This window comes from Peromyscus maniculatus, chromosome 2 (assembly GCF_049852395.1).
Source record: "Peromyscus maniculatus bairdii isolate BWxNUB_F1_BW_parent chromosome 2, HU_Pman_BW_mat_3.1, whole genome shotgun sequence".
In the NCBI taxonomy this organism is placed as follows: domain Eukaryota; kingdom Metazoa; phylum Chordata; class Mammalia; order Rodentia; family Cricetidae; genus Peromyscus; species Peromyscus maniculatus.
The window spans coordinates 7,913,361-7,938,783 of NC_134853.1; the positions used below are offsets into that span (position 1 = coordinate 7,913,361).

At 41.4% G+C, this 25,423-nt stretch overlaps 1 protein-coding gene and 1 pseudogene across 10 annotated transcripts in view; both read right to left on the minus strand.

The window, feature by feature from the left end:
• The window catches only part of Eya1 (EYA transcriptional coactivator and phosphatase 1), a 312,966-nt gene that overhangs the window by 246,783 nt on the left and 40,760 nt on the right, over positions 1 to 25,423 (minus strand). The gene's annotated exons all lie outside the window — the stretch shown is intronic.
• LOC102925030 (spliceosome-associated protein CWC15 homolog pseudogene) lies at positions 21,592 to 22,460 on the minus strand (annotated as a pseudogene).

Here is a 25,423-nt window from a genome sequence, read left to right on the forward strand (position 1 = left end):
TGAAAATGGCCCCCATAAGCTCACAGGGAATGGAACTGTTAGGAGGTGTGGCCTTATTGGAGGAAGTGTGTCACTGGGCCAGGCCCAGTCTCTTTCTCCTCCTGCTGCCTGCTAATCTGGATATAGAACTCTCAGCTCCTTCTCCAGTACCATGTCTGCCTGCATGCTGCCATGCTAATGGATAATGGTCTAAACCTCTGAACTGTAAGCCAGTCCCAATTAAATGTTTTCCTTTGTAAGAGTTGCCGTGGTCATGGGGTCCTTTCACAGCAATACAACATTGACTAAGATAGTATGTGTGTGTCTTATATATACACACACAGAGAGACACAAACACACCCACACAGGATATTTTTCTCTGAAAATGGCTTTATGATTAAATTTATGATTTATGATTAAATTTATAATAAATTTATGATTAAAATTCTCAAACAAATAAAGATTTTATATGGAAAAATACCTTAGTTTTTCATATATGTGTGTGTGTGTATGTGTGTGTAAAATCAAAATAAATTTTATTTCCCAAATTTGAAACACTTGACTCTAATTGACAAAATAGATCCACATAAATACAAATAAAACTTGTAAAAGTCATGGATGATGGAGAACCGAGAAGGAGTTTACAATGGAGAAAATCTCAAGCAAAGAATGTCAGAACCTGTGTCCATTTTCTCATTCCTCCAAATCGGGGAAGAAGATTGCTTGTTTGTTTGTTTGAGACAGAGTGTCATCATATAGAGCAGTCTAGCCTGGAATACATGGAGTTCCATGCGCCCCTCTCTTCCCAATGTCGAGATTAAGACCTTGCACTGTAGCATAGATCTTAAAGAGTCTTTATTAATAAAACAAACCTGAGCCAGGTATTGGGGTGAACACTGGAAGATCAGAGAGACAGAACAAGCCACAGCTACCTCACCTGGCCAACTTCTCAGCTGGTCCTGTTTCCTCAGACTGGATGCCTCTGAGTCCTCATCCAGAATGAATCTCAGCTGAACCGTGCTGCTCAAAACCTAAAAACTTAACCAGCCAAATGCTTCTAGTTCCTGGTCTTCACGCCTTATATACCTTTCTGCCTTCAGTCATCACTCCCTGGGATTAAAGGCTCGAGTCACCATGCCTGGCTGTATCCTTGAACAGATGGATTTCTGCCTCTGAAATGCTAGGATTAAAGGCATGTGCTACCACTGCCTATCCTAAGTATCTAGTGGCTTTTCTGTTCTCTGACCCCAGATAGGTTTACTAGGGTACACAATATTTTGGAAAACACAATACCACCACACTGCACCACAACACTCAATGGATGAAGAACTTTTAACCAAAAAGAGAATGGAGTTTCCAAGCATAAAAGTTTAAGTGAACACAAAGAAAGCTGATTAAAACCAAACCAAATCAGACCAAACCAGACCTTACAAGCTTTTGCAGCTGTCACCCCCAGTTCTGAGCCACTTCTGGATTAACATTATACTTCTTGTTTACCCATGTGTTGTGCTTTCTAAATGTATTGGGTTTTTCTTGAACACCTGTAGTTATTTTTCTTCACCCAATTTAATTTTCTAACTCTGCTGAAGTGGTTAAGTAAGAGAAAGACTCAAATACTTCCCAATAATTTTACGTTTAAGTTAGGTTGTCCTTTCCCACTAAGAGTTGAGTCATTCTAGAGACCGTAGATAGCATGGCTGCCTTTCTGTGTTTCCGAAAACAATACAGAAAGTTATTTCCACAGTAAATGTATTTTTGTAGGGTTTGGAGGGAGAGTGTGTTTTCCTTTCTTTTTCTTTCTTTCTTTCTTTCTTTCTTTCTTTCTTTCTTTCTTTCTCTCTCTCTCTCTCTCTTTCTTTCTTTCTTTCTTTCTTTCTTTCTTTCTTTCTTTCTTTCTTTCTTTCTTTTTTTTTTAGGAATCCATGACTTTTACCAAATTTCAAAGAGGGCTGAGATGCCTCTCCCCACTTCTAGAACAAGGCTCTCAGGAATAGACCTTCTTGAATGCAGACAGTTGGGGAGGAATCTCAGCACAATCAGAAATTTGCATGGGGGTTTGGGAAGGGTTCTGAGGAGTCCTACAGCCAGCACCAAGAACCAACTGTGTTTAAGGCCCACTCCAAGGCATGCCAATCAGACCCAGCACCAGTTGCAGTGGAGCAGAATCAGACCTGATGTGGAAAAGCCCAGTTCTTTTCTTCTGTATGAGTGCAGACTGGCTGCTGCAGGGCAGTTTCCCAGAGCTCATCATGACTGATCAGTCAGCCAGAAAGGCACGTGGGAAGAGAAAGTTTCTTTTCTCCTCAAGGTGCCACGTCAGTCTGCAGAAGAGGAGGAGCTGGCTTCTCTCTGCAGAAGAGCAGCATTTGGGGCCCTTTCCCTACTGCTCAGGTGTGCCTCCTCTTGAAGAAGGCCTGGCATCCTTGTCACTGCCGTGCATGTCCACTTTCTTCATGGGCTTGAAGCATCTAGACAAGAGAAGACCTGCCCAGCCTGGTGCCACTCTGCTTGGTAAGCAGCTAGTCAGGTGCATGGCCTGGATTTCAAAGGTAGATGCTTAGTTAGACCAGATAGCATTTTCTGTCCCCAAAGACTGACACTAGACTGTGATCTGGGACACACATCTGCCCTTAAGACATAAGCTTTCCATTCAAGGACTCATCACAGGTCCATTGGGAGGAAAGGTAGCAGGGAAAGGAATATTAGCGACCCTCGTGTGGAGACCTGCCTCATAATTCTCCGTTCCGCCTCTGCAGGACCAAAGACGCCATTCCCTTCTCTGTCAGTGTGTCCCATACGGCACTTCTCCGGTGGTTCCAGTTTCAGGTAATGTAGGGATGAGGAACAAGATGACACTCACTCTTCTTTATGTTCCCTGTGGGAGTTTCACAGACCTAAGTGATCAATGCCAATTGCGCACCTCCTAAATCACTTGCCGATGGTAACCCCACATAAAAACAAAATAGGGACCAGGAAATAATCTTCAAAATCCGAACATATTATTAGACAATGAGACAAAGTGTTTGAAGCTAGGATTGGCAGAGAAAATCACTCCAGGTGAATTTCCCCGTCTTAATTCAGAAGCCCTAATCTCATGCTCTACATTGGTTCAATGTAATTACAGTGGATTAGTTAACATTCTTCAGACTCATTGTTCTGTGTAAAATGAGAAGTTCAAGCCCCTGCTCTCCAAAAGCTCTCCCAGGATGAATGTTCTCTAAGTATCTGTTCTCACCCCAGTTGACAGAGATCTGAAGCTTTTCCTCGACTGTCCACCGTACAATGACTGCCCAACTCTCTACCATTCTATTTTCTACTTACAATTTAGGCATTTTCTATAGCATTAGGCTTCTTGTTAGAGGCTGTGAGATTATCATCTATAGCCCTCTGTTTGCTACCAGTCTCCCGTGAGAAGATGTTTTGTTCATGCAAAAACCACTTTAGGGGGCTACGGCTTTGTGAGTGGCAGAGCACTTGCCTGGCATGGACAGAGCTCCAGATTTCGGCCTGTGGTGCCACTGAAGGTCCTCTTCTCAGCACCGGGCAAAGGCCCTGCCCTCACTAAGCTCATTCTTGGGGTCAAGAGGGGCACCATGAAAATATCCAACTTCCATATTGGGTGTGGGATGCAGCTCTGTAGAGAACTGGCCTTGGCACCACAAAAACACTATCCTAACCAAAGCACAACACAGACTAGGAGAAGTTATTTGTAGTATGCCCAGAAAAGGATTCCTAGTCAGATTCCCTAAAGAGTCCCTACAATCAATTAAGGGGGAAAATTCAGTGAACAAAAAGAGGTGAACAGGGACTTCACCTAAGAGGCTGATCAATGATCAACAAAGGTATGGGAAGATGTGAGCTCATCCAGCAAACACACATTGAAGTTCTAATGAGGTGCTACCACAGAAAGGGCAAAGTTTCAGAGGATCAAGTCATTCCTGGAGAGGGTAAAGATGTAACACAAAGGCAAAGCTCAAAACTGATGCTGATGATGTCTATTGGCTTGGAAGACCGGAGAGCAGAACCACCTAAATGAAAATGTGCATATTCCCTATGACCATGGTGCTGACTAGAGTCACTTGGGAAGAGGGAACCTCAAGTGAGAAAATGTCCCCACCAGCTTGGCTTGTGGCAAGCCTTGGGTACAGTTTCTTGATCAGTGTTGATGTGGGAGGGCCCAGCTTCTGGTGGGTGGTGTCACCCTAGGGCTGATGGCTCTGGGTATATGAAAGTGCCCTGAGATGTGAGATAGTAAGCAGCACCCCCTCCACAGCCTCTGCTTCAGTTTTTGACACCAGGTTCCTGTCCTGACTTCCCTGGAAAATGGACTACAAGCTCTAAGGTGAAATAAAGCCTTTCCTCCTCAAGTTGCTTTTGGTCGTGATGTTTTGGCACAATAGAAACCCTAACTTAAAAAGTCATCAATACCATTATTGGAACACTTGAGCCTTTATGTCCAAAAGGAGGCATAAAGTCAACTACCCGGCAATGTTTTACTTATAACAGCTAAAAAAGTGGAGGTGTAAGCCAAATACAGATGAATATTAATGATACAAAGGATAGAGTGTAGTGTAGTTATATAGCTGAATGCTGCCTGGCAATGAAAAAGCATGAATAGCCTCTCTAAACAGGCGTGAGTCCCACAGTCACTATATTGAGGGAGACCAAGGATAGAGAAGGATGCTATAAGCTTCAGATTACATGAAGCTCACCAAGAAGCACAGTCAGTCCCTCATGATGGAACTCAGAACAGTTACAGGCAAGAGCTGTCAGGGAGGATTGCTACCTTCCGGGCTACAAGTTCTAAGTCTCAGCCTGGGTAGCAAAAAGAATTAAGAGAAAAACAAATATATGAGGTCTACATTAAACAGACAGCTGCAGTTAAACATAAAAGGAGGCTGTAGAGGTCCAGTGCTGTATATTTTGTCTCTACCCTAACCTTTCACTTAAGCCTGCTTCACGTTCAAGCTATACTGTAAATTCCTCCAGTTTCTGGTTGGGATGATGATCAGTTTTGACATTAGGAACACAACAAGTACCACCTCTGTGCAATTACAGCTCAGGGCCATAGTTTCAGAGCCCACGCTCCAGAATCTGAACAGAGTTTAGCTGTGGAAGAACTGCTACTTCAGGCCCCCAAAGCTTCCACACTGCGTGGAAATTGGGTTCTTTTAACGACATCATAGTCAAGGACGTGTATTACCTTAATCAACTTCTGCAGACAAGGCAGCCACCACATCAGAGCAGGTGCTGACTCCCAACCATATAAAGAATTGCTTCCAGGTTCCCAGAGTGTGTGGTACAGCTTTGACGGGAGTGCAGCCAGCCCAGCTGCTCCCCTGCCTGGCCCTGCAGGAGCCAGGCCTTGGCAAATAGGCAGATTTTGAAGACAAAGGTGTTGAGTCAAGTATGATCTCTAGGACTGGATCCCCGGCCCTGGGAAGTGAACACCTCCCAGAGGCAACACCTTCCCTAATGGTCTTCTAAGGACTGGCAAGGGTTGAGCCTCTCTGCCCTTCAGCATAGTCAGCAAACAGCGCCACAGCTTTGCCTGGCACTTCCTTTTGACAACATCTTGCAGTTTACACAGCTGGCCCTCTATTATAAGAGTTGTGGGTGACCGTTAGTACATAAGAACGCCTTCAACTTGAGAGAGGCTGACGGCCATTTTTGCCTGCTGACCACAAGACTTCCTGAAGGGAGACGATCCTCCAACATTAAAACTGAATGACAAGATTTCTTGATTTGCTCAGTGAAGTAGCCGTGGGGTAGCAGATGCTAGAAGAGTCATTTCAGAAGAGTTGGTTCTTTGTTCAGTGGTATTCCACACAGTACACAGAACAATGCTGCTTTTGGAATTTATGTTTTTAATAAAGTTCTTTAAAAATGTGTTTTTTATAAATACACTTTAAAGTTACATGATGAATGTTAGGAAGATAGAATATACTAATACCAATGTTTGAAGATAGAAAAGATAGAAGAAATTGGAAAATATGTAAAAAACTGAATGTACATGTTTATATACATGTATATATCATATACATGTATATAATACACACACATATATATGAAAGAAAGTACAATTTTTAGGGAGTACAAGATAGGCCTACTTCAATAAATTATTGTGTGATAATGTTTTACACACTTTAAAAAAAAAATCACTTGCAGCCAGGCAGTGGTGGCACACGCCTTTAATCCCAGTACTCAGGAGGCAGAGCCAGGCAGATCTCTGTGAGTTCTAGGCCAGCCTGGACTACAGAGCAAGATCCAGGGCAGGCAAAAACTACACAGAGAAACCCTGTCTCAAAAAAAAAAAAAAAAAAAATCACTTGCAACAGTTCTAACATGTTTAGGAACTAGTTTTTCAGAGTAAACAAGTGGGAAGAACCCGTTCAGCAGAGAAGGTTGTAACATGTTAAAACTTCAGAGACTTTCTCTTGAGGAAATGACTCAGCAGTGACCAGGAAAGAAATAGGGAAAGGGAACCACAGGTCAACATACCACCGGCTCCGGCTTCTTCATCATTCCCACAGCCCTCTGGGTGAGGAAATCCAAACGAAGTGTGTCAGGAGGCTAACCGTCGGTGGGTAGATGAGCAAATTCGTGATGGAAAGAAGGAATAATAGTGAGCAGAGTCTCACAAGATTAGCTCTGAAGCCAACTCCGACGGTCCTCTGGCTTTAACTACATGAGGTCACACATGTCCGCAAGCCATGAGGGGCAGCCATAGGGACAGAACCCCAACTTCTGACTTCTTTACCCTCCCAGGTCATTGCCATCTCACTGCATTCTCTATTTGTTTTTAAAGGAAAGAATTAAGTGGGAAGGCATGGCACAGATAAGCTGACTTCTGTCATTTGCTAGCCTGGAAAGAAATAGCTCCTGGTGCTGATGAATCAGACTGACAGAAGAGAGTGTTTCGTCGGAGACTAAAACAGGTCGTCAGGGCCTGCACTGTGTCCTCCCTCATTCCCGTGCTGGAGATCTCACTCCCACACTGCAGTTGGGGTCTGAATATTCCTCAAAGACCTGTGTCTAGAAGGTTCTCAGCCTAGAGCTTTAAAGAAGGAAGACCTAATGGAAGACAGGTGGACACTGGGGATGTGTCCTTGAAGGGGTTATTGGGACCTCAACCCTTCCTGTCCCTCTTCCTGGCCTGGCTGCTGTGAGGGTGACCTAAGCAGTTCTCTCAGCCACATGCTCCATATACAATGGTATTAGAGGTCCAAACAACAGTGCTAAGGAACCAGGGACTGTCTTCTGGACAGGAAGCCAAAATAACTCTTCCTTCCTTCGAGTTGATTACCTGGGTATTTATCATGAAGGAAGAAAGACAGCTCACCCCAATGCCTTACAATATGACTGCATTCGGCAGTAGATTTTCACCAATAATACTAAGGGTTGCTTGAGGTCAGAGAGGTCAGAGGCTCTCCGCTGAGAAGACTGCATGAAAAGAGATCAGGGCAGCCACAGCAGGAGGACCACGTGGAGACCACAAAGAGGGACACCTCAGAGGAGCCAGTCCTGGGGACATCTCCGTCTGCTACACTGAACAGTGAGCTGAGATTCAGCTCTGCAGGAGCAGCAGCCCCAATGTACTGGGGCCGATGGGTTTCCGGTCACGTGATACTCCAAACCACTGACAATGGCTAGCAGAAAAGTTATTCAACACCGGGCCGGAGACAGAGCCTTGCTTCAGGAAAAGGGAGCCATAGTAACTATCTTAATATCGCCCACGGCAGGAGCGAAGCTGTGAGTGCATACGCCTCGGGGTGAACCATTCCAAACAAACACTGGCTTGTCACCGTTTTCTGTCTTGATAAACTAAATAGGAATGCGACATAGTTCAGATGTAATAACATAGAGAGGAGGTCGCAGGAAGGAGAGATGGAAACTGGCTGTCACAAGCACATGCATCCCCTGCCACAGAGCAGTTTTAACCATAATCCCAAATATTCACATAGGTACATCTCTCCCTCTCCAGCTGTCTTATCCCTTCTCCTCCTCACCAGCCTCATTGCCTGCTTACGCACTCTCTCCGTGTGTAGGGTAGTACATGTTTATGTTCATGTATGTGTGTGCATGTAGAAGCCAGAGGTCAATATCAGGTGTCTCTCTCAACCACTCCTCCCCTTATTTTTTGAGACAGGCTCTCTCGTTGCATCTGGACCTCATCCACTTGGCTGGGCTGGCTGGCCAGTGAGGGAGCCATGTGTCTCTCTCTCCACTCACCCCGATCCCACCTGACCCAGGACTGAGGTTACAGATGCAAGCTGTTACACCTAGTTTTTTAACATGGGTACTGGAGACCTAAACTCAGGAGCTCACATTTCAGCAGCAAGCAGCTTACCAAGTAAGATATCCCCCATCACCTGAAGCATGCTCTTAATGCTTAAAACCTTGCTATCATGCAACCAGCATAGTTGACTATGCAAAGAGCAATGTGAAAGCTGCTAGAATTCAAATAGTTATGCTGTACTTTAGGACTTTGGGCTTAGGGAAACACCTTCCTTATTCAAAAGACCAGGAAGATTAATTACTGATAGAAAACTCTCAAAGCAAGCTTCTAAAATCCCATGTATTCAGCACATGTAAGAGAAAAATCACTCAGTTTCCACTGGAGGCCAATTTTGAAATAGTATGAATTTCATTATATATTATACATTAAATATTTTTTCAAGAGAAACTTTATATGAAATACTGACTCACTTAAAGAAGTGGTATGTTTGTCTATAGACAGTTTGATTAGAACAATTGTGGGGAATTTAAAAATAAAATCCAGCGTTAACTTACTGTTTTATTATGAATTATAATTCTTTTATTGAGGTACAGTGGCTTTACACATAATTTCATATCTTGGATTTATAGATTATTTTATAGGTTCAAATAAGCCCAAACCAAAATAAAACTAAAGCCAGTAATAAAAATACAGAATCTGTTAGTTCCTTGTACATTGAAAGTTCTTGCACTGATAAAACAATAATTCACTCAAAAGGTCCAGTTTGAACTTATTTGTTGGACAACTCTGTCTCCATCTTAGCCAACATAATAACTTAAGCTATGTTATTTAAAGGAAGGTATAACTAGTGGTAGATTGCTCAGGTAATTGCTGATACATTCTCACGGCTTTCACAACGCATTCTTTATCCAACAGTCAGCGCTTTTTGAAGGTAAGCATGGGGCAAACCAGCATCTCAAGGAAAGCAGGCCAATAGCTACAGTGTCCATGTAACATTTGTGAATGATTTGCTCACTTTCAAGAGGGCAAGAGAAAACACTGAACATTGGAAATCTGGTGAGAGGTAAACGAGAGAGCCTAGAGCAAGGCTTCCGTGCCAAGGGTTGGGAAAGACGCGAGCGCCCAGCTGCTTCAAGTCAAGCATTTATAATCGAAAATATGTAGAAGGAAAACACTCCGTAAATAACAGAATTAAGCGTGAGCAACACATATGTGAATATTTTGTGAGCCAACTTCAATAAAATATTCATTAAGTGAGTTCGCAGACCAAAACTGAGCCTTCATTTTGATACTTGTCTAAGGTTCGGCCTCTTTCACAGCCAAGGCAATATAGTACAATTTGCAAATACAGAAAGAGCAAACTTCAGGCTGTCTGTGAAATGTTTTCTGGACTTCGGAGTGACACCACAATACAGAAAATACTTGGGCAAACCGCAGACTTCAAGCTTATGGCCTGGTGAATTTATGGGTTTGTTTTGTTTTGTTTTGTTTTAGAAAAGAAATTGTGAAAACCAAAATCCCACATGAAAGATAAAAATTAGTGGTTCCCTAAAATTGTTATAAAAGGTCATTATTTCTTCAATAAAATGCTTGAAATCTTTAAAACTTTTGTATTCCTAGATGACTTTTTTATTTAACCACAATAAAAACAGCAGCAAAAGAACTGTGTTAATTGCCCCGGTTTGATGTGAAATTTAAGTGTTCAGTAAAATTTAATTCTAGGAATTATTAGAACTCTTAGCATCAGAGGTTGAGTTTAAGTCAAACTTCTATGGTGGCTACATTTTCCTCCTTAGCTAACATAATTAACTCATAAGAGGTATTATTCTCGCTCCTTCTCTCCCTCCCTCTTTCCCTCCCTTCCAACCTCCCAGCTTCACTTTTTCCCACCCATCCTCCCTCCCTCCCTCCTGCCCTCTCTCCCTCCTGCCCTCCTTCCCTCCTGTCCTCTCTCTCCCCCCTCCCCTGCCCCTACATTTAATACATAGTCAGGCACTGCTTGTTGAGGAAATAAGTTTACAGATACATCACTAAGTGATCTTGTCCTTACGTCATAGACTACATTAAACTTAGATGGCAGTGATTTCCCTGGGTAGTATAAACTTTGGAGGTCACCCTTGCATCTGTACACCACTCTTAGTCAAGACACTGTTATATGGTACATGGTTGTATGTAATCAATAAAAATACCCATAGTTCCACAATTAGGAAATCTACATGACCTTCTGGGTAAAGGGACAATATGCTAATATATGCTAATATCTCACAGCTCCCTCCCATATACCCATTAGAGAGAATGTTTGGGCAAGAGGTCAGCCCCTAGCAAGGGCCCCTAGCACAGCGGTTATTTGGGTCACACGGTGGTGGACTCTATAAGGAGTCACTCTTTTCATGGGAAATAAACAAGTATTCTTAAACCCTGGTTGGATTCTGACACTGCTAAAACTCAAACCAAGATTTTGGTATCTTGAAGTCACTTTTAGTCCAGGAAAAGAACACAGGGATCAAGACAGTATATAGAGATAGACTTTTTGAAAGTGTTCCAATGAGTGATGTTTAAGTGTCTATATAACAGAACTGAACTATGTAGGGGCAAGTCTGATAATTCCCTGTTGCCATAAGACTCAACACCTGCAGCCGAGGTAATAAATTAGTCCGTGAGTCTAATTGCTCTTCTGCGCATGCTTCCACGAGCCCACAGAGCCCCTCTATCCCCATTGTCATTATGTGGATCACAGCCAGGCTTGCTTTTGCTGGCAGCCTTACATGAATCATTGTATCATGGGTCTTTGCACTGAAATCACTCAGCTTATATCCTGATTCTGCAAAAAGGTTGGGAAACAGGAAGGGATCTCTGAGTTGTTTAATTAAATATTTATATTTATCATTTCTATTTATATTTAACTGAACTATTACAGCACCACGTTAACTATTCATAGCAAAGCAGATCATTCTGTTTCTAATTTACAATACTTGAGTTTGCTAGGATTTAGAACTTATAGTCACCTAGAAAGCAAATTCATCAGCATTTTTTCAGTGTTTCAAGCCAATTTCTCTTATTCTGTGAATTAATCTCTGGAGTTAAAATAAATCAATTTATTTCCTGGTATCTTGATTGCCTAAAACGTCAAAATGGATTCACTTTTGTATTTAAACCTATTATTGCTGTCTTTAGAGGTAAATATTTCACCACACACTCTTTTCTTTTACCACGGGAAAACCAATTGTCCCAGTCAATTTCCACCAATTATTGGTGGCTGATTAAATTTCCTAGAGCCAGAAAAGAAAAACAAACAAACAACAACAAAAAGAAAAAGCACCTCCCACACACCTAATCCACATTTTAAAGCAACCTCACCTTTTCTAATAAGGCAAACTGCCTAGGAAAGGGGTAGATAGGAAAGACACCAATTAAAATTCAACTACACAACTCCAGAAGCATGGGTAATAAAAGCCACAAAAAACAGATGGGATTATGGGATTATATCAAACTATAAAGGAACGATCAACAGAGTAAAGAATCAGCCCATTGCACAGAAAAAAGTATTTGTACACTGTATATCTGCAAAGGGGTTAGTATCTAAAATATATGGATGACACAAATAATTCAATAGTAAGAAAACAAACAGCCCAATTTTAAAAATAGGCAAAGGACCTGACCAGACATCTGTCACCAGAAGACATACATGTAATACAACAATCAACATCATTAATCATAGGCAGATGCAAATTAAAATCACAAGGAAATACTCTGTGTTTCTTTAAATTTCTCTTTTACCAAAAGACAAAGGATAGGGTCAGATGTGGTGGCGCACATCTTTAGTCCCAGCACCAGAGAGGCAAGGGAAAGTGGATCTCTGAATCTGAAGCCAGCCTGTTCTTTAGAGAGAGTTCCAGGACAGTCAGGACTTACACTGTCGGACCCTGTCTCAAACAAATGAAAAGACAAAGAATGAGTGTGCTGATCAGGATGTAAAGGAAGGGGAATGCTTAAACAGCTCTCAGTGGTAATGCAAATTAATAAAGCCATTTGGGAAAGACAGTATGCAAATATCTCAAAAATAAAAAGTAGAACTGCCATATAATCCAGCAAGCTCACTACTGAAAACATAAACAAAGGAGATTAAATCAGAATGTCAGAAGAGTACAGTAGCTGTACTCTTATGATCATCCCAGTACACATCACAATAGCCAAGAAGTACAATCAGCATCACTGTGAAATGGATAAAAAAAAAAAAAGGGGCATATGCGGACATAGAATACTATTCAATCATCAAAAGGAAGGAATCCATGTCAGTTTGATACTACAGATTAACCATGATGGTAATATGTTAAGTGAAATAAGCCAGACCTAAAAACATTAAAAACTTGATGATCTCGTATGTATGTGGAACATAAAAGTTCAGTTTCACATGAGTACAGGAAGAGGTTGGGTAATTGAGAAGGGAGTTGAAGTGATGTGTGTCAAATGAACAAAACTGTATCAAATAGAAAGAATTAATTGAAGAGACGAGATGTATTATACAATATGGTGATAATTAATGTATTGTAGTCTTGAAAAGTGCTAAGTATCTTAACCAGTGCTATATACTATTATGTACTATTGTATATTATGAATACATATAATTTTATTTTCAAATTTAAAATCTCTAAATAAGTACTATTTTAAAAAAATCTAACCACCTTGCCCATGAAAGGACCACTACACATCAGCTTCAAAATATCCCAAAGTTTACAGCAAACTCCTTTCAGATCAAGGCAGAATACCCTAGCCAGCAATTTGAAACCCTAATAAAGACAGCATGGAATGCTTAGAATCTTAATAGAGAGGCTCACTCCCTAAACAGTGAGTAGGATCCCAGGCCCCATATAACAACCATAATGTGTAGAAGTAACCATCTTATTCAATAAGAAACAGAGGACCAATGCAAAGATGAAAGCCCAAGAGGTCAGAGCTAAGAGCCTTACCCTTCACTCTGCAGCTATCCTCTTCAGCCAAGAGAGCTACTTCCTGTGTGTTTGTCTTTATAAAGACTTTCTGTTCTGCCTTCTCATTGGTTGTAAATCCAACCACATGACCACCTCATCACTGCCTGTCTGCACAGACCTCCAGGTCTTCTATGGTTAGTATTGAGATTAAAGGTGTGTGTCTCCATGCTGGCTGTATCCTTGAACACACAGAATCCACCTAGCTCTGCCTCCCAAGACCTGGGATTAAAGGCATGCACCACCAATGCCCAGCTTTTGCTATGGCTCTAATAGCTCTGACCCCCGGGCAACTTTATTTATTAACATATAAATCACATTTCAGTACAAATAGAGTATCACCATAATAATGCTCTACTAAGCAACCAAAAATAAGCAAAATTCCACCCCTGCCCAATGAGATCCCAGAGATTTTTGGCTTGCTCAATTGCTTGTTTGTGAGTATAAGATGCATTGAAAGCTACTGGAAAAGTCAGTAACCTGTCCAAATATACTGTGGCATAAGTGCAGAGGATTCAGGAATGGGACATACAAATGCATCAAGTATATGAAGTGCAGGATCAGAAAGACTGGGAGGTTGTAGCAGAGGGTGAGAATCTTCTTAGCCATGGACCCTTCAGCTTTCACAGAGGTCTCCTTTCTCATTTATCCTTACACGTGCACGTTGGCCCCACCTTTCTGTCCAGTCACAGCCTTCATCATCAAAATGGAAATATGTCACCTAGACTAGTAATTCATCCTGCCATTGAACATTAGTGACATGCAGGAATAAATTTATTGTATTAATGTTATCTCATCAATCACTTGATTTGATTTTAGGACAACACTTTAGTGTATTGATCTTGGGTAATGGTGAAAGACAAAAACAGCAGAATTGTCCAGAATATGCGTCAAGGCCTGGGGTAAAATGAGGTAGCAATCCTTTGGGGTGAAAAGCAGAGGGTCCCTCTGGGGTTAAAGCAGAAGGAGGAAGCCGAGTTGGCTACAGCAACCTCCCATAGCTGAGGAACACGTGTTTCCCCTTCTGATTCTGTGCTGCTGAGCCGATGTAAAACATGGCCATGATTTGTCTTCAATGCTGTGGGAAACTGAATTCTATATGTGCATCTTGGACTAGTTATCCTAAAAACATTATTGAGTTGCAATTATTTCAGCGAAGTTCTACCTACCAAGGGAAAATTATATGGCATCTTCTATTGTGCCCAGACAGATGTAGATGATTGAATGCATAAAATGGGCCAAATTTTATACACAGCCATGCAAAGAGAAAAAAAACCCTCAGTTCAGGCAGTTGGATACTGAAGCAACTTCAGGATGGTATAGGAGAACTAGTATGTTCCTCTTGTACCATGGACACTAAAGAGCAGGGTGACCCTGCCTCAGACATTAATTAAGGTTACAACACATTGAAAAAGTATGAGTAAATTTCACATGGCTTAAAAAAAGTCCAGCCTGGAACACACTTTCTCTGAAAGAGGCAAATATTGTCTGCTTAACTATTTTAATTGAAAAAATGTCTTGTACAAATTTCAGACTCAAATTCTGGTGAACTGTGGACTTAAGTTATGTATGGGTATCTGCACTCAGACAAAGCAAGCACTTCTTCTTGGCTCTCCTTTTTAAAAATAATGTAATTTATTTTATTGTGGCAGGAGATTTCACTACATCACCCCGGCTGGCCTGTAACTCACTATGTAAACTAGGTTTCCCTCAAATTCACAGAGAACTCCCTTTCTCTGGCTCCTGAGTGCTGGAATGAAAGGCCTGTGCTGCCATGCCTAGCTCTCTGTCTTCTCTCTTAAGACTGTGCATTTGTAGATCCATCAGGTCTCTCAATTCCAGGACCTTCTGGCAGCAGCTTACATTTTAAGATATGCCAAAGTCTCTATTATGGTACCTGCTACATACTAATATTTCATTAAGTGTTTCCTAAATCTAAGTCTGTGAAAACAAAATCTGTTTAAAATATATTCCTCAGAAAAATATATAATCATTGATATCTCCAAAAATGCAAAATTAAATAGTTTCTGTCTTCTCCAGCATTCTACTTGACTAAAGATACAAAGGGGACTTGAACTTTGCAAGGTAGGTCTGTGAACTCTTCAGAGTTTCCTCTTTTGGGTATGTCTTACTTCACAGTGGTCTTCCAAATAATTTTCTTTCACATTTTTTAGCGTTGTCTCACCAAACACTTTTGTAAGGAAATACACTAATGAGCTATGCAGGCATAGTTTGTCTCACTCAGGTCTGGGGGCTGTACAGAAGAGCCAAGGTGATGCACATTCAGTAGACACTGCACTTCATATTCTAAACTCCGCTCCTTCTCCAAGCTGGTACTGTGCTGCATGACTCTCTCTGTGACAAAGGTGTCAGCTGTGAGTCACAGTTTTCAGTGAGCCACACAATTATGAGACACAACCATATTCTCCAGTGTACAGTGTACCGTGCTGTACAGTCCACAGTAAAACGTGGACTTGAGGCCAATGTCCCCACTCCAAGCCATGTGCTTAACTATACCCTGTGGAGAACACCCTAGTGTATCACAGTTCATTGTAGTATTCAGGTAGCAGGTCCTCACATCTTAAGCAGCCCATGTCGTGTGGATCATTTCCACCAATAGCCACCATCAGTTCTTTGCTGTGGGATGTCTTTCTGTATGCTGTGAATATGTGTTGCTCTGATTAGTTGATAAGTAAGACTGCATTGGCCTATGGCAGGGCAGGATGGAGCCAGGTGGGAATATCTAAGAGAGATAGGGGGAGGAGAAAGGACAGGCAGGGAAGACACCATCCTGCCATCCAGGGAGCAACATGTAATGATATACAGGTAATGCCACAGAACTTGTGGCAAAACATAGATTACTAGAAATGGGTTAATTTAAGTTCTAAGAGCTAGCTAGTAAGAAACTTGAGCCATAGGCTATATAATTTAGAGTTAATATTAAGCCTCTGAATGATTATTTTATAAGCAGCTGCAGGATCATGGGTGACGGAGATTTGTCTGGACCATGCAGGACTGGGCAGAACACAGAAAACTTTTGACTACAGTTCTTCACTGGATAATTTTTTCTTTGTTTCATTTAATGACAGTGTCTCTCAGGAAGTGAATGTGCTAATGTGCTTGCTTTACCTGTGTCTCGTTCTAGGTGGGAGAGAGAGTCCATATCATGTTTTCAGTCACTCTTGCTATTATGAATTTATGCTAGGAAGATGGTTTGTTTGATGAAGTATTTGTCATGTAGTCCTAAGGATCTGAGTCCAGTATCCAGCACTCATGTAAAAAGCTATGCATAGCAGCATCTATAAACCCAGTACAGGGTGCAAGGTGGGAGGGAAGAGAAAGAATGGGCAGATTCCCGGAGCTCATTGGCCAGCCAGCCTAGAGAAACAGCAAGCTCCAAGTTCAGTGAGAGACTCTCAAAAACCCAGATGTCTAGTGACTGAAGGTCACACCTAATGCTGACTCCTGCTCTCCACACGCACACATATACACATTCAACTTCATATATATACACTAGTACCACCATGCACATAACACATGCATGTATACACATACACACATGCAAAATAATTTGAAATTAATGCTGAGTATGGCAGATCTTAATCCTCTCATGCTAGAAATTGAAGCCAAAAACAGTCCATGAGTCTTGGCTAACCTGGGCTAGATGGGGAATTCAAACATACCATGAGATTCACAGAAAATCCCTGTTTCAAAAAGCAAAATGAAAAACACAACATAAATTTTATGACTACCTTAGCTGTCTGCATAAACCTTGTGCCATTTGTTCCATGAAAACTCTCTTAGGGAAGCTGGAGTCTATGGAAATTCATGAAAATATTTAATGAGAAAGAAACTACAGATTCAAATATGGCACAAGGAAACTTGTAGTGTGTTTATTTTCTGATATATATGCTCATTGTATTCCAGTTATATTTTGGGGTGTGTATGACTTCATTAAAACTTACTAATTTACAACTATAAAAATAGATTCATTAGGGCTGGACATGATGACACACGCCTTTAATCCCAGTTTCTGAGAGGCAAAGGCAGGTGGATCTCTGAGTTCAAGGCCAGCCTGGTCAACAAGAGAGTTCCAAGACAACCAGAACTACATAGTGAGATTCTGTATCAAATAAACAAACAAAAAATACATACATTAAATGAATTTTTGATTTTTGGAAGATTCTCGGGGGAACTTAAAAATTTTCATGTAATTGAAAGCAATCTTTGCCCGTCATAAAATCCTCTCAAATTTGTAATTAATTAGATTTTAAAATATTCATAACATAGATATACTAGTTAGGCTCCCCCGCAAGTGCCATATGGATACCAATTTTATAAACCACCTATCCAACCATCTCTCCTCATCTTCTTGCTGTATATTTTTTGCCATTGAAAATCATAGACACAATTTTTTTCTGTTTTAAATCTCCAGCAAAGCTGATTTTCTAAAGCACATGTAGAAATCTAATGGGAAGGTGAGGGCTGAACATTGTCTTAGCCACTGTTCTATTGCTGAAAGGAGACACCATGACTACGGCGGTTCTTATAAAGGAAGCATTTAATTGGGTCTTGCTTACAGTTTCAGAGGGTTAGTCCATTAGCATCAAGGCGGGGAACATGGCTGTACTAAGGCAGGCAAGGTGCTCAAGCAGTAGCTGGGAGTTTTGTGTCTGATCCATCTGTAGGCAGCATGCAGAGAAAGAGAAACATCGGACCTGGTGTGAGTTTTTAAAATCTCAAAGTGAGTGACAAAGGCCAACAAGGCCGTACCTATGCCAACAGGGCCACACCTCCTCCAATAGGGTCACACCTATGCCAACAGGGCCTCACCTCCTCCAATAGGGTCACACCTATGCCAACAGGGCCACACCTCCTCCAATAGGGTCACACCTATGCCCACAGGGCCACACCTACTCTAACAAGGCCCATGCCTCCTAATCATTACCTGAACAGACCACCAACTAGGGACTAGGCATTCAAATATATGAGCTTATTTGGGGCATTTTCATTCAAAGCGCCACAAATATAGTCAAAGTATATGGTACACTTATGCATGAAATTGTCCTTATCAATCTCATCACCAAGTACTATGAAGCAATTCCAATCTAATAAATACACTTAAAAGAGAGCAAAATACAAACTATGACAAAGCTTGTTGTGTTTACCTTGGTTTGTATGCAGATTTGCTGTCAGCTCGTGTGTTAATGTATGTCCACATCACCTGGAGTACTCACTAATACAGCCAGCTCCAGAACCCTGCTTTGTTAAATATTAATGAGACCATTATTTTGACACCTGTGGCCTGGGTTTAAGAAATCTTGAGTGTTGTCCTTCAGTACAGTACTGCCTTTAAAATAAAACAGGAGACATGAATGCAATGGTTCTCAACCTGGCAGTACATCAGAGGCCCCTGTCTGGGGCTCAGCCATCTGCTCCAAGTGATTCTGGTTGACACTCAAGGGGCCAAGCAACCGGTTCAGTAAACAGAAGGGCTGGCTAGACAGTTCTGTGACACATTTCCTCATGGTGCTTGTACAGTGGCCTAATTAGTAACCCATGTCTAGGTAGAAGCAACACCAACAAAAACACATCTATTAAATGTCTCCATCTTTCATTGCTTAGCTCACTGAGACGAGAATGGGTGACTCTCAGGAATGACCACCCACACGGGAAAAGCGTGGTCGCTCCCAGTACCCCCAAGACCGTGGAATGTAGGAGGGTGCCCACCACAGCAATGCTCACCATCATCTACATTCCTTCCTTTTTTGATCTAACAGCTATTTGTGGGTGTTGGAAAATCTGGTGGAATAAGTCTTGAAATATCCATCCCTCAAACACGTCAGAAACCAGAACGCAGGGCTCCCTCGCACAGTCAGATTTACCACCTCTTCCTGCCTCCCCTCTTCTCTTACGGACCAAAATACGGAGAGTGGAGGAGAAGAACCTTCAACCACTCCTGCGTAGAGCACAAAAAGCCCACTTCCGTGGTGGGATGTGCATAAAGAAGCCCCAGAGAACACATGGAGGTTAGTGAAGGAGGCCAGCCTTTAGGATGGGTTCAGAATTCCATCTCATTTGGGACTCAAACTACATAGGGTGACTGTGGTTTATTCTTTGCTCTGTTTACCTTGGTATGCACGGTATTGTTTTCCTGGCTGTGAAACAGGATGTATATCCTGACCCTTCACAGCCAATCAGGCAGCTAACACTCTGTGTCCATCTAAACTCTGTGCACAACCACACCTGTCGCTGCCACTTTGCAATGCAACTATATTACAGGAGAGGCACTCTGAGTGTGCAAAGGATCAGCTGCCGCTCTAAAAATGAAATGAGATGTTCTGCAAAGATTATTTCACAAGGGCAAGCTAAGCTAGTGTCTCCAACCACATGTCTAAGTTCTAAATGGATCAAGAAATCACATATAAAAGATAAGCCTGTGAAAGTGCCAAAGAAAACCACTGTGGAGAATCACTTTATAGCCTTCTAGTGCTTCTCTGTGATTGAAAGTCCCAAAATAATATAAGAAAAAATTGATAAATCCAGCTACATAAATGGCCAGAAATGCATGTCATAAGACATGGTCGACAATGAAAGGCAGGCAACAGACTGTGCCCAAATTCTAGCAGATTATATAACAAGGTTAATATGAACATATTAAGGCTAATAAAAACCCATAAGAGAAAAGCCAACAAATGATTAAATGAGGCAGAAAAAAAAAGACAGAAGTTGGAAGAAAAGGAATAAAACATACAAACGTCAACGTAAGTGGATGTACTATGTCCTGGGCTCCAGGTGAGCCTCTGCACACATTTCATTACATACAGTTCTTGAAGCAGAGGTAGTTGCTGTGGTCTGAAGTACACAAGGGTACAGAGGCATGAATAGTGAAATCATTGGCTGGAGGTCTCAGAGCTGGTGAGTGATGGAGTTGGAATCTCCCTTTGAGTGTTGGATTCTCTTAAGTGCTCAGCATACTTCCTTTCCTCCCAGGATAAAGGTACATTCCACCACACCAGACTTCAACCTTTCCCATCTCAGACAAAAAGGGAAAATGTTCGAAGCTACATCTTACGTGGTTACCCTGACATGTTGCTGGTGAAGTATATACAGTCACACCCTACCGAGGCAAGCCAACAATTCTGTTTCTGGTCATTTGTCACACATGTATAGCTGGACATATGCCAGTCTGCTGACTTATGGGGTTAGTATTCCTGCAGGACTTCTTTACAAACACAAAACACTGGAAAATATCCACCTGCCCACCATAATGCACACACCTACGAACACCTGATTTTTGAGAAAAACCAAAATTATACAATGAAAAAAAGAAAGCATCTTCAACAAATGGTGCTGGAATAACTGGATGTCAGCATGTAGAAGATTGCAAATAGATCCATATCTATCACCCTGCACAAAACTCAAGTCCAAGTGGATGAAAGACCTGAACATAAATCCAGTTATACTGAACTTGATAGAAGAGAAAGTAAGAAGTAACCTTGAATGCATTGGCACAGGAGACCACTTCCTGAATATCACACCACCAGTAGCACAGACATCGAGAGCAACAATAAATAATGGGACCTCCTGAAACTGAAGATTCTGTAAGGCTAAGGACACCGTCAATAAGACAAAATGACAGCCTACAGAATAGGAAAAGATCTTTACAAACTCCACATTTGACAAGGGGCTGATCTCAAAAAAACTAGACATCAGAATACCAAACAATCCAATTAAAAAATGGAGACTTCTCAACAGAAGAATCCCAATGGCCTCCTACTTTTGTACTTCAACTTCTGCATCGTCTCCTCTGATTCCGTTGCTCTCCACTTTTCAGAAATGATCTTCCCATCAACGCTGTCTCTTAGGCCTTCAGCAGCCTTTGTAAGTATACGGAACTCATGAGAACAATGAGTCTTTTTAAAGGGCACTGTTTAAGGGTACTGTAGCTGTGGTGGTATTCTAATTGTACTGAAATGTGATTTTGATTGTATGTTAATAAATAAAATTGCCCGGGGGTCAGAGCTATTAGAGCCATAGCAAGAGTGTGGCGGTAGTGGTGCACGCCTTTAAACCCAGCACTCAGCAGGGAGGCAGAGGTAGGAGGATCTCTGTGAGTTTTTTTTTTTAAGTAATTTATTTTTTTTATTTTTTAAAGATTTATTTATTTATTATGTATACAGTGCTCTGTCTGCACATGTCCCTGTGGGCCAGAAGAGGGCATAGGATCTCATTACAGATGATTGTGAGTCACCATGTGGTTGCTGGGAATTGAACTCAGGACCTCTGGAAGGGCAGTCAATGCTCTTAACCACTGAGCCATCTCTCCAGCTCCTTAATTTTTTTTATTTTTTTTATTTTTTAGACCCATTCCTAAATTCGTATCAGATAAAATATCACACTAAGGGCAAGAGATTGAGAAAGTTAAAACTGGGAAATAACAAAATTGCAGAACGGCAACTGATAGACTTTAATTAAGCACATAAAACTGTACTACTTAATACATTTCTCCATGAACTTTTTGTGAAATTCAGATCGCAGCGAATCATTTACAAATCTTTTGTCTTTCTTCTGAACATCTATACCTTTTGCACAGTTCTTAAAAACGACGTCATCATCCCACCTTCTTTTAACCTTGAAGTTGGCCTGAGGCTGGGATGGGTCAATGAGATTAAGGAGAGGGTTTCCACTCAGAATATTTTCCATGCGAATTCTCTCCTCCTCTGCCTTTTGTTCTTCCTTCCTGGCCTGCTCTTCAGCTCTTTCCTTCTTGATTTTTTCCAGCTCTGCATGAAGAGCCGCGGTACCATCGTCATTGCTCTCCTCTTCAAAATCCTCATCTTCTTCATCTGTGAGAGGATCATCAGCATCAAGGTTGGCAGCAGGAATCTGGTCTAAGCGGAGCTTCTTTGACACTGAAGAGGAAATTGTATGTTCTTGGGTTGGACGGTCCCTATTTTTTTCCCTTGCAGCAGCTCTCTCTCTCTCTTTTCCAGCTCTCTCCTAAAGTCATGGTTGCGAATCTCTTCGGGGGCATCCTGTGTTTTTTCTTTTTTCTTTTTAGGTTTACAATCCCCCAAATTTACAATAAAACCTAATCATCAGTATAATAGTATTGGGATGAGCCTTTGCAGGAGATGATTGGGTAACAAGAGTGAACCCTCAGGAATGGGATTTAGTGACCTTTTACAAAGGGCTCAAGGTAGCTCTACCATCTCTTCCATCGTGTGAAGACAGAACAGGAGCTCACCATTCATGATTGTGAAAAGGAGTCCTCATCGGCATGAAATCTGCCGGCACCTTGACCTTAGACGTCCTAGCCTCAAGGAATAAGAGAGAAGAATTTCCATGGTCTATATGCTTATAATGTAAGTTTGCGGTGTTTTATCTTAGCAGCCAAAAGCAAGAGAAGAACCATACAGAGAAGTGGACTTCCTTATCCTTCTTGTACCCTACTAAGTAATGTTGGCAAAATACATTTTACATAGTATATGTTACATGTCGCATCTCTCTTAACAGTTGCTTTCTGTTTCTTAAAAGTGTAGAAGTTATGTCACTTACATGGAAGTAACCTCAATCAAGCATCCTCAGAAATACTTTGTTTAAAAGCTCACCTATGTTTGAGACAATTATTCCTTCATATAAGGTCAACTTTTTATAATCCATGAAAGAAATTACTTTAGAAACTACCTTTATACAAAAATGAGTTGGTGGTTCCTTGGCTTTAGAAAATATGCTTAAGTAGGAAGCAAGAAAATCTCTAAAATGTCTTAATTACCTCTCTAAAAGACCACTGGAATATCTTAATTAAAAAAAATTATTTACTCTTTGGTGTCAAGGTAGACACATTCATTTCTGAATGAATTACAATGCGTTTTGACTTTAGTACCTTAAATACACAGTTCTAACAATTTCCCATCCAATGTAAGTAAACTATAACAAAATTATTTTTGTGTGCTTCAACAAGGGAGTGTCTATAAATATGTTACAGTTGCACACGTGGCTGCATAGTTATTGCAAGAGCAGATTTCGAGGCTGGAGTGGGTGGTACTCTTAGTGTATGCTTGATTCCACCCACAGCCACTCTTCAGGACCTGCCATTCGTTTGTGGGTAACACTTCTCATTTCTGGTCCTTTCTTTCCATTCTAACTACACTGAACCCAGGTAAACTTACCTTTATATCACACCCATCATTACAAGCCTCCATCAGTTTCTTCACATTGCCCTACAGATTCTGTCTTAATTAATACAGATGAAGCTGATGTTGTAGGGTTAAGTGCCCTCAGCACACTCCACTGCAAACCAAACACACAGGTGTCCGGCTACATCTTCATTAGTGACTATCTTATAAAAACATACTGCATTCCAGCATTGCCTCCAGATGTATGTAACAGAAAGCCTAAAAGCTCAGAAGAGGTAAGCCACAAAATCAACTGCTATATGTCAGTGTGACAGAGCTGTGACAGGAATGCACAGGCAGCTAGCAAACCTCTGGGGCTGAGACCAAACACCTTCTCAAAGGAGAGAAGTAGATGGAAGGGTTTGTTCCCGTTGCCTCAGTGGATATTAATCAACTCCAGAAAGATGGTCTAAGGGTAGCTGAGGCGAGCAAGGCCTTCAGGACAGCAAAGAGTGGCTACATACATGGTAGACAGCATAGAGGGAGGAGTCTAGAATCAAAGGTCCCTAAGGAGAGAATAGCGAGAATGGCTGCCTACCCATCTGTGACACCAGCCCATCTGTGAACGCGGGCCCTGCGCTTTCCTGACAGCATGCCATCACTGTTGTCTGTTGTCTTTGGATAGATCAACCCTTGGGACTGACCGGGAAAACAGCTTGAGCAGCCTTTCCTAACCAGACAGGAGCAAAGCAGAGGCGGGAAATGTGGGGTAGGAGGCTGAGAGACTGGCGAGGGAGCACCGGTAAGCACGGAGCCATGCTGGCTCTGCCTGGCCCTGGCAGCTCTGCACATCCCAGACTTGCCGGCCTGCTGACTGTGACCAGAACACACACAGTCTGAAAATCAGTCCCCAGTAGTGAAAAGCAGGTCATGTTTCCTGGCTATTCCTGTTTTGCTACCATGATCAAATGACATCCAGGACAGCGTTCCCATCTGGGGAGGCCCTCATGAACTCTGAGCATTCTGAATCAGTGTGAGAGACTGCATTTTGTACAATGCCAAGCCCAATTTATCAGCAGTAATCACTGGCTTCCTTAGGACTCCTTCAGAGCGGTTTCATGAATGAATGATAATATCTTCTAAGATCATGGGAGTTCAAAGCTGAGTTTCAGAAACATGCCCAGTAGCCCAGAGCTACAAACATCACAAAAGGCATGAGGAAGAAGGGGAAAGGTTAGAAAACAGTTTAATTTTTTCATAAAAGAAGTTATGTGTGGATGATCTCTTTATTTAAAAAAACTGAAACAAGATAACACAAATCAACAAAAATGAACATGCAGAATTTCAGAGATAAACAAAAGGGAAAACTAGAAATGTTACAAAATAATAACTACAGGGAAGCAACAACCATTAAAATAATTAGAACCTAAACAATTAGGAACACCACTGATAAACTGAAGGAAATAATGCAGAAGAAAACAAAAACAGATTTTATAGATGATAGAGGAACTGCAGATTTAACAATTTTGCACAGTTCATATCCAGAAAGACTCACTGCCTGGATGAAACAGAAAATTTAAAATACAACAAAACCAAAGTCTCTCTTGATATTAATGCTTGAACTTTCCAATCAAAAGTGCCCACTGATTCACAGAATATTGATAAAATTTCCTAGGAAGTATGTCTCTTAAAAAAATATACAGTACTCAACACAAAGAAAAATAGGAATAAGGAAAACTCAGTTTGAATACACATGTTGTTACTAAATCTCAAGAATATTAAAACAAATCAAACCAAAACAAAAACGTGTAATTGCATGCACGGGGGAAAGATTCTTTTGCTCGCTTTTACCTCACTAGTGAGCACTACCAGCAGAGAACATCAGTGTGGACCCCGAAATGTTATAGGGAGAAGAGTGAGATCAGGGAATCTAGCCCCCTCCAAAGTTTCCTTTTGGGCAGGACACCAATGATCAGGTATCCTTTAACTTGGACAAAATCAAGGGACACAGTCTTCTTGAAAATTTATTGAAAGCTTGAAAGCCAACAAAAAAATGGTGATTAAAGAAAAACCAAGTTCAATAAAATAGTAAAGAATAT